The sequence below is a fragment of the Hibiscus syriacus genome, unplaced genomic scaffold (genome assembly GCF_006381635.1).
Source record: "Hibiscus syriacus cultivar Baekdansim isolate YM2019G1 unplaced genomic scaffold, ASM638163v2 tig00110221_pilon, whole genome shotgun sequence".
Lineage (NCBI taxonomy): Eukaryota > Viridiplantae > Streptophyta > Magnoliopsida > Malvales > Malvaceae > Hibiscus > Hibiscus syriacus.
The window spans coordinates 234,155-253,655 of NW_024062635.1; the positions used below are offsets into that span (position 1 = coordinate 234,155).

Here is a 19,501-nt window from a genome sequence, read left to right on the forward strand (position 1 = left end):
CCAATTTCTACTGAAGCAACAGTTCCTGCAATACAAGGTTTTGTAACATTGCAATGAAATATACATTATAAGACAGCTAATAAGATGAAATACTATTCTTGTGAAGATGATAAGCGTAACCTGTGATGAACTATTCCTCTTTTTAGACATACAGATGATCTAGTTTTAAGGCATTAATAAGTTTCATCATATGCATCAAGCTGAGTAAACAGTGGGTTGAGAAACTAGAGATTGGGCTAGGTCTGTGTTAAAATGTTATCTATAATAAAATGAAATTGTTGAACATTTTGGTTCAAGCTTAAAAACATTTATGGACAACTTCTGAGCTCAGATATATTTTATTGTTAATATCAGAAATAGATTTTACAAAAACAGATTTTCCATCTTAACTCTTAATCTAAAAAAGTTCTCCAATGCACCAGTAGCAGAAACAATCACCATACTCAATGTTGATATCACCTAGTCTAACATATTACCTTTATGTAACAGTACCATATTTCAAGTTCTAACAAATCCTTAATAATGAATTAACTTCTCAGGTAAAAACAAATAACTTGTGTTAACGACTAGGACTTATTAAACTGCATCAACTACTAGCTAAATAAAGATAATGGAAAACGCCCTTATCAAACTCTATTGTTAACACAGTTGAGCTCACACTGCAAGGAAGTTTCAGAACCAACTCCATCACACCAGGAGACACTTTGTCTTTGGAAGGCGAAACATGTATCTTCTCAATAATATCTGAAACAACCTTAGGTTGTTGATCAACAATTGTCGTAACCGGTTTTCGTCCGGGCACGAAATATTAAAATTTGGCGGTGAAATTGATGTGAATAAATGGTTTTGAAAATAATTTAGGAGTCGCCATCGGCCTTTTGGGTCAGGTAGGTCGAATACCTAAAAAATATCTTTTAAAAGAGTTTTTAAGAAAACATCAATTAAAAGATAAACTGATCTGTGTTTTAACCAAAAATTCGTTCTTTTTAATAATAAAAAGGGATTCGTGGTCGGTTACGTTTAGGGAAGGATTAACACCCCTACAACGCCCAAAATTGGTACTTTTTAATTATAAATTGTCTCTAGTATTAAAATTAAAAATTCAAAAATATATTTAATTTATAATCATATTATTTCAAAATTATAAATAATATTTATTTATTATTTAAAAAATTAGAAAAGAACTTCTAGGTGCCTTAAGACAGCTCTTTTCTTTGATATTAATAAAATTGATTTTAAATAAAAAATATAATTTTTAATATTTAATTTAAAATACCAGAATAGGACATCCAGTTATATTAAGACTGTCCTTTTCTTCGATATTGAAAAATATTAAAAAATTATTTAAAAAAAATATAAATTATTATTTATCAATATATTTATGACTATATAATAATAGAAAAATATTTAAATATATAAACAATTAAAACAATAAAAATACAATTAGAACGATATATTCAAAAGCAATAAAATAAATGAAAACATTTAAAATTAGTGACTAAATTATAGTAAAATAAAATTAAAAACCTAATTCATAATTAATCAAAATTATAGGGTTTAAACATGTTATTTTCTTATTTTATTAATTTAGTGACTAAAATAAAACTATATAAAATTCGGATAATAATTAAAATAAATTAAAAATAAAAAATCGGTATTAAAATAATAATTAATAAACCATGAGGGACTAAATTTGATATTTACCTAAATATATATTATAATATATATATATATCTGATAAGGACTAAATTAAAATAAAATAAAATTAGAAGACTAAATTAAAATAATCAAAAACTACTTTCAGTGACTAAATCGTAAGGATTACAAACTATAGTGACTGCGGAAATGGTTTACCCATGATGGAAATTACACAGATACCCCTCCCCAAAATGACGTCGTTTGGAGAGGAGTTTAAATATTCAAAATGGCCGGCCCTACGGGCCAAATTTCTCATTTCTGTTTCTCTTCTTCTCTCTCTCAAAAATAACTCTCTCCCTTCTCTCTAGTTTCTCTCAACAGAGAGATAGCCGGCCGTTGACCACCACCATCGCCGGCCACTGTGAGCGGTGGCCGGAACTCCCAAATACCCCCAAACTAAAGCTATGAATACCCTAAGACCGATTCCAAACTTCTTTTCTTCTAAAAAGCTGTAAAATTACCTAGATCTATGGAAATACGTTCGGTATTTCGGCGTCTTTAGTGGCTCGTGTAGGTTCGATGGCCATGCTCCTTCCTAAATGCTTCTATTCTTTTCTCTTAGTTTTTTTTTTTGTTTTGGTTTCTGTTGATGTGTTCCTCGTTACTGCATCTCTCTCATTTTTTGTTGTGGCTGTCCTCTTCCCTTTTTTTCTTGCAGGTTCAGTGGCGGCTTTTATAGCCACCACAGTGTACTCCTCGGACCGGTCCGATCTAGCATCTTTGGTGAGTCACCAAGCTATGGCGGTGACTCACCATAGAGCACTGATTTGGTGAGGCAGCTGGCCTCTGGAAAGCTCGACGAGGTCGGCGTCGTGGAAGCAGCAGCGTCGGCAGCAACTGGTTGGACCATCTGGCATCAGAGAGTCGGTCGTCGGGGTGGCTTCAGGGGTGGCGCCGCATCTGGAAACGGCTGGCTGCTAGGGTTAGAAACCCTAGGGTTTTCCATCTGGAACCTTTTTGGGCCGTTGGATCTTGCCAGATCCAACGGCTGATGATGTGGATGGCGGCTGGGGGCTAGGGTTTGAAAACCCTAGCTGAAACCCCAAATTGATTCAGGGTTTCCATTTGGGTTTTGATATTTGAATGTAATTGGGCTGTGATTTGGGCTTTGTAATATTTAAATAATAATAATATAATATTAATAATAATAATAAATATAATATAATAATTAAATAATAATAATACTAATAATAATAATACTAATAATAATAATAATAATTTTAATAATAATAATTTTAAATGAAAAAATTGATGTCTACAGCTGCCCTCTTTGCTCATTCTTGTGTTAACAAGAATAGAGCAAAGACGAAAAAGACAATAATTTTTCATTTGGCTTTTGTTTGAACAAGATGGAAATGTTGAAAACATCATGCACTGAAGGACTTACAGATGACCCGAAGGCTTTGAAAACATCAAAAAGCTCCCGAAGGCTTTTTGGAAACATCATGCACTGAAGGACTTACAGATGACCCGAAGGCTTTAAAAACATCAAAAAGCTCCCGAAGGCTTTTTGGAAACATCATGCACTGAAGGACTTACAGATGACCCGAAGGCTTTAAAAACATCAAAAAGCTCCCGAAGGCTTTTTGGAAACATCATGCACTGAAGGACTTACAGATGACCCGAAGGCTTTGAAAACATCAAAAAGCTCCCGAAGGCTTTTTGGAAACATCATGCACTGAAGGACTTACAGATGACCCGAAGGCTTTAAAAACATCAAAAAGCTCCCGAAGGCTTTTGGAAACATCATGCACTGAAGGACTTACAGATGAGGGAAATAGTTTACTAAGTAAAAAAACTAAGGAAATCGTTTTCTTACTTTTCAACAATTTTTTTTTAGAAAAGATTGAATGAGAAACTATGGAAATCGTTTTCTCATTATTTTTCAAAATAACATGTTGATTGGGTAACATGCCCCAATTTCAAGATAATTTTCATTCTTGTGGATTGCATCCATCTCTTCTTCACTTGATTAATATGGAGATGTTGAATAAATTCTTCTCTTTCTTTAGAAGAGTTCTTCTCATTAGAACTTTCCGCTGGGGATGATGTTGACCTATTCCTGTGATAGAGTCATTCAAAAAGTTGAATAAGCTCTTGATGAGTTCTTCTCATTATGAACTTTCTCTAGAAAGGCTGATGCTAATCTATCCTTCTGTGATAGAATTATGCAAAAAGTGAACAAATTCTTCTTTATTAACTTATTCTTCCTTCTTCAGATGAGTTCTTCTCATTATGAACTTCTCTGGAAAAGCTGCTCCATCAAGTGATGGATTTGAGCAAAAGGTTGAACAATTCTTCTTATTATGAACTTCTCCTTCCTTCTTCAGATGAGTTCTTCTCATTATGAACCTTCTCTGGCAAAATAATCATCAAGTGATGAATTCAGACAAAAGGTTGAATAAATTCTTCTCATTATGAACTTCTTCTTCCTTCTTCAGATGAGTTCTTCTCATTATGAACTTTCTCTGGAAATGATGATCCATCAAATAATAGATTCAAGTAAAAGGTTGAACAAATTCTTCTCATTATGAACTTCTCTTCCTTCTTCAGATAAGTTCTCTCATTATGAACTTTCTCTGGAAATGATGATCCATCAAATGATGGATTCAAGTAAAAGGTTGAACAAATTCTTCTCATTATGAACTTCTTCTTCCTTCTTCATATGAGTTCTTCTCATTATGAACTTCTCTGGCAATGTCAATCCATCGAATGATGGATTTGAGCAAAAGGTTGAACAAATTCTTCTCATTATGAATTTCTTCTTCCTTCTTCAGATGAGTTCTTCTCATTATGAACTCGACCTGGAATGTTGATCCATTAAATGATGGATTTGAACTTTGCTAAAATCTTTGAAATTCCTGTCAAATATTCAACATGGATAAAATGAATGAAAATACTCCTATTTTACAAATGTCTAAATATGATGCATGAATGTTGATGCGATCTTCGTTTAACTTCAAAATGGTGAACTCGGTTTTCCTCCACTTCATCATTTATTGCCAGGGTCACCTCTGGATATCAGTGTAGCAACTTATGCTATCAAGCTTGCATTTCTGAATAACCATCTGATCAACTTGTATCTTTATGTCTTCTTTGCTTCATGAAAGTCTTAGAAGAAATGTTTCACTTGTGGAACTCTTGTCGTAGTCAAAATTATGACCCTGATGCCCCATTTTGTCTTGGATAAAACCAACTTTATTTGCTTGGACTTGTGTAGAAATCCCATAAAGCTTTCATCTTTGAAAAGAGAATCTATCATCTTTAAAAAGAGAATCTATCATCTTTGAAGAATGTAGATGTAGATATGCCTGACTCAGCAGGGATTAATTAGGAGAGTAGAGCCTGTTCTGATTTGACTCTTGAAACCTATCACAAGGAGGATTTATTCCAATTCCTTTCATGTCTCCACATCTAATTGGATCTCGAACAAAGCAACTCAAACCATATCATGTAAAGATGTTTAACAACAACCTATTGTTTGATCTTAGTTGGCTCCAATAGTTTCTTGTTGTCAAAATTTTCAGCTCTCCTTCTGTGGAAAGAAGTCTTCATTATATCTCACTTTTAATCTTGAAGTTGAAGAAGACAAAATTCATCTTGGGTCAATAAATGGAAACCATATGATTGCAACCCTGGTTCAACACCATAATCACTGGTTCATAAAACATTTGACAACACATTCATCATCTCATGTGGCTTCTGCTTGGATTGCCGGTCAAGAAACTTCTTTGCATAGTGTTTAAAACTTTTGTATAATGTCCCAAGACCATTTGAGAACAAAACTCCATGGGGATTCAAGTGTGATGTTGGTATGACCAAAAGTTGGTCAATTTCTTAAGATATGCTAGTGTTGAATTGAATAGGAGACACTAACTGATCTTGATATCATCTCAGGCAAAGACAAATGTGATACTGATCACATTTTCTTCTATAATGATCTTTGTAGGAAGTAGGAACACATCCGCTATAGGATTTATGTACAGAAAGAGGTTCATGAAATTCTTGCTGCTGGGGATAAAACGCACATGATAACCTAAAATAGATAAAAACTCAGTTCTGCCTGGCTAGCAATAATGACCCCAGTAACAACGGGAATAACAGTAATGTAAGTGAGTCAAGTCTCAGAAGAACGTCATCAAGCAAGTAAAAACTGATGTGAAAAACAACTTCATAATCCCAACAGTATGGTTGAAACTAACTGCCAGGAACCTCAAAGAAATATTTTCAATTATCACTGACACACAAAAGGCCAAATTTAAAGCTGAGATCTTGAGGAACTGAACCTTGGAACGAGTAGTCTACCTGGGGACCATCTTTATTCATGCAACCGTAATGTAGCTTAACAAAGAACATACTATCATGTGACATACGGTTAAGAAGATTAGGTATTTGAAAACATGCTTGCTGAGTAAACATTTGTTCAACAACATGATCATAATGTAACTGCCTGATGAACGAAGCAATTATGTATAGTCAGCTAGACTGTCACTGTTTCACCATTTTCATTCTTCATATATTTATGTCTCATTGGAAATATTTGTTCAAGTCAATGTCTCATTCTTCATCAATTGCAGAATTGACAGATTTTATATGTGCTGATCAAATGGCTAAGGTTACTGATGCACTTCTTATGGTAGAAGATAGGAAGTCATTATGCAATGATCCCAATTACAAGCAAAGGCGAAACTTGGGCTATGATTTGTGGAAAAGGAAGAAGCAGAGGAAGCTTGAAAAGAAGCTTCTTAATGAAGATGATCATGCAGTTCATCTTTCAATTCCAATGATCGGTTCTGGGGTTCCTACCGAATCAGATCAGATAACTCAAAGAACACTTCCAGAAGATGCTATTGAGCACATTCATCTTCCAAATTCAATGATTGGTTCTGTCTAACCAGATCAGATAACTCAAAGAACACTTCCAGAAGATGCTATTGAGCACATTCATCTTCCAAATTCAATGATTGGTTCTGTCTAACCAGATCAGATAACTCAAAGAACACTTCCAGAAGATGCTATTGAGCACATTATTCTTGTTCCAGTTAATGTTTGGACTAGGATATCATAATGCTTATTCGATGTAGAGCCAGAATTTGTAGATTCGAAGCATTTCCATCATACTACACTGAAAAGGACTATATTCATAATTCTGCCAATTAAGAACAGAGTTTCTCTTATTCTGCTTCCTCCATGTGCTGATGTTTTTCCATTGACAAAGAAATGATGGCTTTCATGTGATCCAAGAACAAAGTTGAACCGTTTATAAACATGTACAAGAAGTACCAAATTGACAGAAAGGATCTGTAAAGCTCTTGAAGCTTATGACAATGAGCCAACTTCGAGTGTTCAGAAGTATGTTCTTGATGAGTGCTGAAAATGGAATCTAGTATGTGTTGGAAGGAATAAAGTTGCTTCATTTGAACCTGATGAGGTGGAAATGCTTCTAGGTTTCCTTAAAAACCATACATAAGGATCTGTTTAGAGATATGTTTCCCAGTGATATCAATGTCCTGTCTCTTTTCTCTGGGATCAATGATGCAGAAGTTGCCTTTTACTGTCTTGGCATACTTTTGAAACAGATGTGCAAGAACTGAATGATGATCGGTGGAGCAATTGATGAGTAGTTTTGCGAATTCGACCTGTTGTAAGTGGCATCCATCGTAACAACCTTACTGGAAGAAATAAACATCATCAGGATGAACTAGAAGTTTTTTTTTTAGCACATTTTCTTGTAATGGCTACTAAAGTGACTGTCTCTCATGCTGCTTCAAGATAGACACCTACATATCCCACTCTTCCCGAACCATAGAAAGGTTTAGTTGAAATGGGCTTCAGTATCTCCCTTTAGATAAGGTAATCATTCTTGATAAGTTGCTGATAATTTCACGGAAGAGCATCATAAGTTCAATTCTCCAAACTTTCAGGCTTTTTGGACTACTTACTTTCAAGAATGCTTCATCCTTTGGCCTGACTTATTCTTCTCTTCAATAGAGGTAGAATAGATAACAATTACTTCAAGAACCTTCCTCATTTGAGACTGTACTGTTTGAAAATGTTTTTTCTCCTTTCTTATTGAAGAATGAAAGAATTTTGCAAAGTATTACCCCTTTCAGGTTCACAATATATCGAATCATAAACAAGGAGTTTAATGAATATCAATAAATCAACTACACTTTTAAATCATCAAAAATCATAGTCCTATGGCAAGTGTCAAATTATGACTGATTTGAGGTGTAGGTTGATTTTGGTAAAGTAGGTTCTTTCAAGTTGGTTCAGTATGTCGCTTCGGGCTTCCACTAACTTGAAGAAATGGTTGTTATGCTCATCTTGTAGAGATGCTTCTCGTTTCCAGAATCTCAGGAACGTTTTTGAGATGTGTGTGCTTATTAAGAGCTTAAGATCGTCTCTTATGTCGTTGTTGCACCATTCAATATTCGAGCCGCCTTTTCAGGTTTTCAACTCGAATCCTCCTTTGGTTTCAAGATGTTTTTAAAAATTTATATCTTGAACCACCTTTATCATTTTTCATATCATGCATTAAAGATTTTAAAAACTAATTTTTGTAATAAAAATCAATCTTGGAAGGCGGAATGAATTCTAAAGATATCATCTTTTACTTAGAAATCTATGTATGATTAGAATGGACTTTTCAGGTACGTAACGTAGGCCATGGCTTATGGTTACAAAATAAAGGGATAAAAAGGCCCAAATAAGTGTTTAAGGGTAATCAAACCAATGATCAATTCATTCTGATGACATCAATCTTGTTTTGTTTGACTTGGATCTGTCTTGCTGGGGAATTTTCCATCAACTGGATCCCTCTAGACTGCCAAATTTTGGATTCATTTCCATTTTATCATATCTCCAGCATTTCTTGCTCTTCTTGTTTGTACTTGATCAACCTTGTAACTTGAGGCTCAATAAGTCACCCATCTTGATTCAATTTTCCTTTTTTTTTTTTCTTTTTTTTTTCTTTCTTTTTTTTCTTTCTTTGCTGGATGATTATAATACTTCAATTGCTTTGATCACCTCCTTTTCCTTTTGCATTTTGGAGGTTTTCCATTATTCTTGATTGGATTGATCTTCAAGCACTCTGTATTTGACATACTTGGTAGTTCAAAACTTTCATGACTTCATGGAAACTTGTCTTCGTAATAAAACTGTATTGACAATCTTTATTCTTGTGAGCCAATATCCTTTACCTTGCCCCCCCAATGTAGAGAGTGATCCTTGGTTAGGGTTGAATTAGAAGAAAAATTATTCAGGCTCAAATGGGGACAACAAAGGATATATATATATATATTAAAGGATAAATGAAACAATGCCATTCATCATCTCATACACAGAAACCTTTGTAAAAAGAGGTATCCACAGGGGGATGAATATTCAAGATTAACTTTATTTACATGAAAAAATGTAATTATTGCATGATATATTTATTTCAATCAATCACTTTCCCCTTCTTCTTTAGTATGCCCTAATCATCCGAAATCATCTTCAATGAGTTGGTCCATGGTACCTCATCTCGTCTCTTCTTGCAGTAAAATTCATGGATAATTGAAAGTTTGGTTCTTTTGAGGTCTTTTGATTTATGATGGTTTTGTGTTCGAAAAGACAAATGTATGACTTTTGAAGTCATGTATATGGTGGAATGTAGTATCATCAATCAATCGACTCTACCCGAGAAGGTAAACATCTAGAGTTTGTGTCTCAAAAACAGGTAGAGACATTTCTTCAGAGTCTCAGATAAATGTAGTGTCAGAATTTGGTTCGAGTAATTGGCATTGGATGGGATATTGAAGATATAATTTTACCACTTGCCAATAGATCTATAACTCTTGAAAAATTAAAAGAACATTTAATCTACTTGATACTCAATAATCACAAGATTAAAATTTGACTCCTTGCTCATAACCATAAAAGAAACACACATTTATTTATTGCACAACAGGTGGAGAAAGGAACAAAAAACAAGTTCAAACAAGATGCTGAAAATAGAAAGGTACTATAGTGGTAGATAACACTTCCACTTGTTTATACATCCATGCCTCATTATTCCTCTAATGTTGGGTATGTAATAGGATCAGGATTCTCATCCTTATTTGCCCCCCATTTCTTGATTATTTTCTTGTGTCAAAACCCCTTTGTCAACAAGCATCTCAATTTTTTTTAACAGTGGCCTACAATTTCCTGTAGAATGCCCGGATACCCCCAAGTGAAAATTACAAACTCTATCTTGATCATAGCTCTGAGCAGAAGGATTTGATGTCACTTTAGTTGGTCTTGGTGTGATGTACTGACCTTTAACCAGATGAGGGTATAAGTCTGTAATAGAAGTTTGGAACACTTCTAAAGTTTTTCTTGATCGCATGACTTTCTTTGGTCGATCCGAACAGTACTTACTCTTTTTCTTTTGCAGTTGCGGGGATTCTGGATGCGACATACATTCACATTATCAGCTTTCGCTTTTTGATCTGTTGGGCTTTATATGTGACTTTTGAGTTTTCTTCATTGATTACATTCTCAATTAAATCTCCACTTGTCACAAGATTCTCGAATTCGTTCGTCGGATTTGCCTGTATTAACTCGCAGAAAGGAGGGAATAGAATCCCGAAACATACGTGATATTTCTTCTTCTAACATGGGAGGTTGAACTTGTGCTGCTATTCCTCTCCATCTTAGGGCATATTCTTGAAATCTTTCATTGGTTTTCTTCTTTACTCTTCGAAGATCCATACGTGTTGGAGCTAAGCCTTTAACATACCGATATTGTCTCAAAAATGCATCAGCTAGATCTACCCATTTCTTGATCTGTTCTTGGGCCAACTGATTATACCAGACTACTGTTGGGCCAACAAGACTATCATGGAAAGAGTGAATTAACAGGTCATCAGAATTTAAATATCCTCCCATTTTTCTGCAAAACATTCTCAAATGGATTAAGGGACAACTGGTGCCATCATATTTCTCAAAATCAGGCATTTTGAATTCATGGGGAATAATCAAATCTGGAACTAAGCTAAGCTCTCTTGCTTCTAATTCTTTGTGGTAGGTACTAACATCTTTCATATTTCTGATTGCTTTCTCTGTCCTCTTGACTTTCTCCTCATATTGTGAATAATTAATGAGGCTATTCTTTTGGGTTTGAGTGGGATGCCCCAGGGTATGTTATCTGTCTCGACTCTTCAATCTGGTAACACGATTTCTCTTTAGCAGTTATCTTTTCTTTATCAGATTCCATTCCCTGAATAATTTGATCTGATTCATCTGGTACTGAATCTGACGCTTCTTTCCTTGTATCCCGAGGTAACCCTGTTAATTGTTTTGGCCACTGGTCTTGTAGTCCCTCATAAGATTGCTCCATTGTTTTCAATGATGATGGTAAAGTAAAATGAATGAATGAACGACCTTGGTTTTACTGTTACAAAAACCTTCCATTAATTATTAACATGTTTTTATAATTAAAGTACATGACAGTACTTAAATAAAAATGTGAAAAATGCATAAATGGAAAAATAAGAATGAAAAATGTGCAATTCAAAGATATAAAAAGTAAAAATACAAAATGAAAATGCACAGATACAAAATGTAAATGCATGTATGAAAAGGTGTTACTTAAGAGTGATCATCTTAGAACAGATTTCATTGAACACAAAAGCTTCAGTATATCAAACAAAACTTTTACATGTAGGGGACAACTTTTAATCCTAACTTCAACAAAACTTTACATATAGGGAATAACTTTCCCATTTTCTTCTCTAAAACCAAGTTAGATTATCAGCTTATGGGCCATATTGCTTGTCTGGACTGCAGCTTCTTTCATGACATTCTGGGGTTCTTTCATCTCCTATGTTAATTCTTGGAGTTGATCATTTTCCTTTGCGAGAGAACATTTGTGTTCAAAAGGTTTTTTGGACAAGATCTTCATGTATGTTGCAACTCTTTTTCAGTTTGGTGACCCCCTGCTATCCACTCTTCTGGGGTATTTCCTATACCAGCATTTTTGAAAGGCTTGACTGACCTTCTGGAAGTCTTCATGTATGGTTCCCATTTTGGTGCTCAATTTATCGTTTTCAATCTTCAAATGACATATTTGAGCTTCAAACTTCAACAAATCTTCTTCTCTCTGGGCGCCCCTAATGATATTCTTACCTTTGAAGACTTTTGGTATTAATCTATCAGGACCCTCGGTTACCAAACTAGATCGATCATTTACCATAAATTGTAAGGTTCCATGATCTAAGAAACTTTGGACTCGGCGTTTGAAGGCAAGACAATTCTCGATGGTATGTCCTTGAGCTCCGGCGTGATATTCACAATGAACGTTGATGTTATACCAATTCGGATACGGAGGTTGGAATGGTTTTATATAATATGGATCCACTTCTCGTGCTTCAAGTAGCTTCTCATACAATTCTTTATATGATATGGGGATAGTATCAAGATGAGAACCGCCTTTTGTCTTGGATTGAACCTGAATTTTAGATGTCGGGAGCAGACCAAACTTTGATGATTTCTGATTACATGATTTCTTCTCTTTTCTGGGAACTTGTACAGTCGTCACCATTTCTTTGGTATCTCCAAACGATTTGTGAATACGAATGATGACTGTATTTAATTTCTCAAATTGGTTAAGAATCGAAGTCCCTTGTGTATCTGAAACTGCAGGGTTAGGTTCATTGAGCTCTCTCTCTTTCTGTGTAGGAATCTCTTTTCCTTTGGCCAAAACAGATGTTCTATCCATCATCTTGGTCATCTGCTCTCTTATTTCTCGTATCTCCTTTTGCTTCAATGGGCATACAATCTTGGGTGAATAGCTCTTCTCTATCTTCAAAATTCCTCAGGATGTCTTTTCTTGGCCGCATCATATTTTGTTTGATCATAGAACTTTTGTCCATTTACGATTTCTTTCCAATATGATGAACAGTCTTTCAAGTAAACACTTTTGGTCATGATCATGCAATGCAAACAAAAGAAAATAATTTAAACAAATTAGAGCAAAAATAACATACATGGGAAAATAAAAAAAATAAAATAAAATGGTTATCATGGTATATAATAAATCCTAACCTCATGCTTTCTAGTTCCATGCTTTGTTTGGAAAAATTAACTTAACCGCATGATTTCTAGTTCGCATGCATTTATTCATAAAAAATAATAAATTAAAAAAAATAAAAGCTAAAGCTTATTTCTCCTTTGTGTACACCTAAAGACAGAGGTTTAGTACTGTCTTAGATCAGGAGGAGTTCTAAGTTTTATTACATGTAGGGTTTTAGTTCTAGGAGTAAAGGTACTCGAATTGTCCTTGTTGATAACCCCTTGGGCTGTCAAAACCCTCAATCCTAGTCCATTACAGACTTTAAGCGGATCGAGTTCAATTCGAGGGGATACATTTCTCTATATCTGACACGGAGAATAAATTCTCACGAAGACATAGAGCATATGAACCCCGAAAGTTACTTGCTAGGTCTGACACGGAGAATAAATTCTCACGAAGACGTCGCTTTCACTCCCACTTAAAAGGGACAAACTCAATTATAGAGCTTTATGTTATGCAATGCAAGTGTTGTGTGTGAGGAGAAATATTCAAACTTCTAACAGAAAAAAATAAATAATGAAATAAAATACTTGCAAATAAAATAAAACATATAAATATTATAAAAATAATAAATAAATAAAAAATTTGAAAGAAAAAATTAAATATATAAATTTTTAATTTTTAATTAATAGAGACAATTTATAATTGATTTTTAAAAGTTTGACCGGTCCCCAGCGGAGTCGCCAAGCTGTCGTAACCGGTTTTCGTCCGGGCACGAAATATTAAAATTTGGCGGTGAAATTGATGTGAATAAATGGTTTTGAAAATAATTTAGGAGTCGCCATCGGCCTTTTGGGTCAGGTAGGTCGAATACCTAAAAAATATCTTTTAAAAGAGTTTTTAAGAAAACATCAATTAAAAGATAAACTGATCTGTGTTTTAACCAAAAATTCGTTCTTTTTAATAATAAAAAGGGATTCGTGGTCGGTTACGTTTAGGGAACGATTAACACCCCTACAACGCCCAAAATTGGTACTTTTTAATTATAAATTGTCTCTAGTATTAAAATTAAAAATTCAAAAATATATTTAATTTATAATCATATTATTTCAAAATTATATAAATAATATTTATTTATTTATTTAAAAATATTAGAAAAGAACTTCTAGGTGCCTTAAGACAGCTCTTTTCTTTGATATTAATAAAATTGATTTTAAATAAAATTAAATAATAATTTTTAATAATATTTAATTTTAAAATACCAGAATAGGACATCCAGTTATATTAAGACTGTCCTTTTCTTCGATATTGAAAAATATTAAAATAATTTATTTTAAAAAAAATATAAATTATTATTTATCATATATATTTATGACTATATAATAATAGAAAAATATTTAAATATATAAACAATTAAAACAATAAAAATACAATTAGAACGATATATTCAAAAGCAATAAAATAAATGAAAACATTTAAAATTAGTGACTAAATTATAGTAAAATTAAAATTAAAAACCTAATTCATAATTAATCAAAATTATAGGGTTTAAACATGTTATTTTCTTATTTTATTAATTTAGTGACTAAAATAAAACTATATAAAATTCGGATAATAAATTAAAATAAATTAAAAAATATAAAATCGGTATTAAAATAATAATTAATAAACCATGAGGGACTAAATTTGATATTTACCTAAATATATATATATATATATATTCTGATAAGGACTAAATTAAAATAAAATAAAATTAGAAGACTAAATTAAAATAATCAAAAACTACTTTCAGTGACTAAATCGTAAGGATTACAAACTATAGTGACTGCGGAAATGGTTTACCCATGATGGAAATTACACAGATACCCTCCCCAAAACGACGTCGTTTGGAGAGGAGTTTAAATATTCAAAATGGCCGGCCCTACGGGCCAAATTTCTCATTTCTGTTTTCTCTTCTCTCTCTCAAAAATAACTCTCTCCTTCTCTCTAGTTTCTCTCAACAGAGAGATAGCGGCCGTTGACCACCACCATCGCCGGCCACTGTGAGCGGTGGCCGGAACTCCCAAATACCCCCAAACTAAAGCTATGAATACCCTAAGACCGATTCCAAACTTTTTTCTTCTAAAAAGCTGTAAAATTACCTAGATCTATGGAAATACGTTCGGTATTTCGGCGTCTTTAGTGGCTCGTGTAGGTTCCGATGGCCATGCTCCTTCCTCGGTAAATGCTTCTATTCTCTTTTCTCTTAGTTTTTTTTTTGTTTTGGTTTCTGTTGATGTGTTCCTCGTTACTGCATCTCTCTCGTTTTTTGTTGTGGCTGTCCTTCCCTTTTTTCTTGCAGGTTCAGTGGCGGCTTTTATAGCCACCACAGTGTACTCTCTCGGACCGGTCCGATCTAGCATCTTTGGTGAGTCACCAAGCTATGGCGGTGACTCACCATAGAGCACTGATTTGGTGAGGCAGCTGGCCTCTGGAAAGCTCGACGAGGTCGGCGTCGTGGAAGCAGCAGCGTCGGCAGCAACTGGTTGGACCATCTGGCATCAGAGAGTCGGTCGTCGGGGGTGGCTTCAGGGGTGGCGCCGCATCTGGAAACGGCTGGCTGCTAGGGTTAGAAACCTAGGGTTTTCCATCTGGAACCTTTTGGGCCGTTGGATCTTGCCAGATCCAACGGCTGATGATGTGGATGGCGGCTGGGGGCTAGGGTTTGAAAACCCTAGCTGAAACCCAAATTGATTCAGGGTTTCCATTTGGGTTTTGATATTTGAATGTAATTGGGCTGTGATTTGGGCTTTGTAATATTTAAATAATAATAATATATAATATTAATAATAATAATAAATAATAATAATAATTATAATAATAATAATATACTAATACTAATAATAATACTAATAATAATAATAATAATAATTTTAATAATAATAATTTTAAATGAAAAAATTGATGTCTACAACAATCACTTGCAGAGAATGGAAATATACCATAACATACAAAGGCACAACTTGAAAAACATCAACTCGCAATTCACACCTTTCATCATTGGAATGAGCACCCATGAAACCTTCAGTCGACTGTGTAGATTTTAAGGAAATAGCAATGGCGCCCCTTTCATTTCCACTTCCCATCAAGAACCTTCTAGCATGTAATGGCGCTTGTTGACACAACCATACTACAGGAATCTTCCAAGTTAAGCCAAGATCAAATGGCTCAGATTCACTGTATTTCTCAACTTCAAACTTGTACAAAACAGAAGAGCTCTTGCTAAGCAAACTGCTTTCTTCTATAAATATCCTGTCTGGTTTAGCAGACAACTCAAAGCTGGGATTAGTCCAAAAATTCTCAGATGTCAAAAAATTTTCAGCTGACTTGCTTCCAAAAAATTGAACTAAGAGACCAACTTGTCCCTGTTCAGCAACTAAGCCCTTTTCAAGTAAGCCCTTTTCAAGTAGAAGGTACACATTACTAGTCTATGCAAGAACACATTTTCCACTAACTTGCTTCCAAAAAATTGAACTAAGAGACCAACTTGGTTGAATATGTTTTTCACTATCACGACCAGACTGGCCCTCTGACTATTAGGCTGGAGGACAACTGTAAGTGTTTGTTCTAATATGATACCTAGATCCATCCCCTCAGAACCAGATCTGGTTGAGGTAAGATGAAACCTTCTGTAAATTGATGGCCCATCTAGTAACGTGGAAATCCCGGCTTTGTCCAGACAAGGAAGCAATTTAAGCCACGGAGTTATATTCTCTGTGCAAACAGCTTCACGGGGCAATGTACCATACCTCATATTGCCCAAAGCAGGTGGAAAACTCCACTCTGGGGCAGAATAAGCTGTACTAGATTCTAGGAAATTGATTGAGGCGCAGAAAAGACCAGAAAGAGTGAGTTAAATTCTTCCACAAAGCATCAATCAGATGTTGTGGGACATCAAAGACAGCCCATAACTCAACCCCAGGGGGCTTTGCATTGCTGCTTGGTATGGAATCAAATCCGCCCCAGCTTTCATAGTTCCATCACCCTTGCGTGAAAGACAGCTCCATTTCCTTAACTAGAAATTTCTGAACCTGCTCAAAGATGTTCATAATTATCCACTGTTTTCAAATACTGCAAAGACAACTATTCATCCATTATTTTTCCTTTGGAGCAAGGGAAAGGAAGTGGTCCTATAAAAAACCTAGAGTATACTTTAACCTATAACATATACAACATAGCCACTTATCTTAATCAGTAGTTACTTAAAATTTACAAAAAACTATTTATAAAACTATTGTCTTTTCCTAACAAAGAAATAAAATTTACAGCAACACATGTATAATTAGTGCATAATATTTATCATATAAACTTGTAGCCAAGTTTATACTTCATGTTAGACATAAAATTGCAGACAACATTGAGTGAGAATATTTCATCCTCATGAATCCTAAGAATAATGAAGTAACGATATCTTACATTGGAATAAACCAGACAGCTTGAGTGACATTTTTACAGTAGAAGCTAATAGGAAAACGAAAAACAAAGAATCCTTGTGAAACTTTCTTAACTAGGCCAAGCTGAATGCTCCTGAGATAATGATTATATTTAACCACAAAATATATTATATCAATCTTTCACCATCAAACAAAAGCTAATATATCAAACTTTTAAAATCCTTTGTCTGGTAACTTGATGCAGTCTAATAACTATAAATTAACTCAGCCTGAGCTGTCAACACCATACATTGGTTCCGAACCCTAAATGTAAATTCAACATCCGGGTAAAAGTAGAGAAAAATCAAGCAAACCCAAGACCTTACGGCATACAGTGGTCCAATACTCAATTCTTGGGGTTCTTTTGCTTTGTTTTTAAACTAATAGTAGATTCAGAAACAAAAGAAATCCACTTAATTAAACTAAGCTAACTTCTCTAACACCATTCAAACAAAAGCAACAAGGGGAATAAAGCAATATCCAGAAAAAAATGCATGCTTTCTAAAAAAAAAAAAAAGATTTCCTAGCAACCCAAAAGAAAAATAAAATGAAGAACGAAACGGGAAAGTATCAACTGAGAATGACTTTGGAAATAAGTGGTGGTGGCGGCCATTCGAGGTAGGAGGGGCAGAGCTTTGAAAATAGAAATGGGTTTACACTTTGCGATCTGGCAATGGATTCAAGAGAAGTTCCTCGTAGAATTCTTGTTGTTTTTGGTCTTCTTCATTGACCGACCCGAAAGCAATCCATAATTGCAAGAATTGATGATTTACTATAAGGAGCAGGAGAAGTGGTCTTCGAAGAAGGGCCATTACTGGGTTTTATTTTTAACAAACTGGAACTACGCTACTAGGAGGCACAGAGAATCCGCCATGGAAGCATCAGTCCACGAAGCTTTTAAAAAAAATACCCGACGAGCGTAGAGCATTTTCATTTCCCCCCTTTTCCTGGTCGATCATAGGATATTAGTCAATTGCGGTTTCAAGCCCATACGATGAAACAAAGTATTATATATATATATATTATATTTTAAGGTTTTATCGACTATAATCATAAATATGACTAGTTTATTTTTATAATTATTGATATTTAATTTATTAATTATTAATTTAAATAGAATATTATAGAAGTAATGACGATCCTCCTAATTTAATTTACTCTATTTATAATCGTTACAATTAAAACCTCACACCTTTAACTTATCTCACTAGATTAACGGGTTGTTGGTTTGACAAATTTTATATGTATCGTATTAAAAATCGATTTAATTAATATATTTAAAATTATATAAGATATGAAAAGATAAATATTGTATTAAAATAATATTTAATATCTTTAAATGAATGTGTATATATTTTAAAAAGTAAAAATCTACTACAAAATACATTAACAGCAAACTATAGTCTGAAAAGAATAAATTATATCAGCATAGACTAATTTTATATGTCTAGATCTCATCCTACACAAATTGCTCTATTCACTTGTCTTGCACTATTGATATAATCTCTTGATTTCAATTTCACAATATATTTTGTTGTTTCAAATGTTTAGAATAGTCTTGCATTTTTTATCTCTTCAAACCAAAGACATATATCCATTCTAATCCAATTTCAACATTGTAGAAAGTAGATATCTCTCTTCCAATATGTAGCTATTCTACAATAATTCTCAATTCCAATACATAATAAATCTTTACATTTGACATATTTACTAAATATTATTACAGACTTGTTTAGACAAATCACACTTAAAAAATTAATTATCACATGTCTTTAATTCTTTCCAGCATAAAATATAAACTCCACCACTATTCAAATCATAAGAATAAACTTATTTTGTATTAACAATTTATTTAAAATTACCAATCAATAAATGATACATCCATGTTAATAAATTGAATGGCTTATTTTGTACAGCTTTAAAAATATTTAATTTTACTTAAAAGAAAACTTATTTTAATACTTTTTTGAATAAATTGTTATCTAATGCATAAATTCAATAAATAATACAGATTCAAGTATAGATAATAAATATCATAGTGACGTGATAATATATATTCTTAAAGATGCTATTTGTTACAGGCAACATCTTTTAACCCTATTTAAACTAAATCTTACTACGTGTTTTTTTTTTTTGTAAATTAAGGGTTTTTGCATTCTTTTCTCTCGGCCGCTTGGCTGTTTTAGGGTTTTGCCCTGGTTTTCTCAAATTTCAAGATTTTCGTTGCAATTTGGAACAATAAGTAATCTGAATGGCAGGTCTGGAAAACGGATTTACTTCATCTAAATCTAGA

The 19,501-nt window shown here is 33.7% G+C and overlaps 1 pseudogene; it reads right to left on the reverse strand.

The window, feature by feature from the left end:
• LOC120114238 overlaps positions 1-18,037 on the reverse strand; it is a 33,137-nt pseudogene extending 15,100 nt beyond the window's left edge.
• Positions 18,038-19,501: the final 1,464 nt, after the last annotated feature.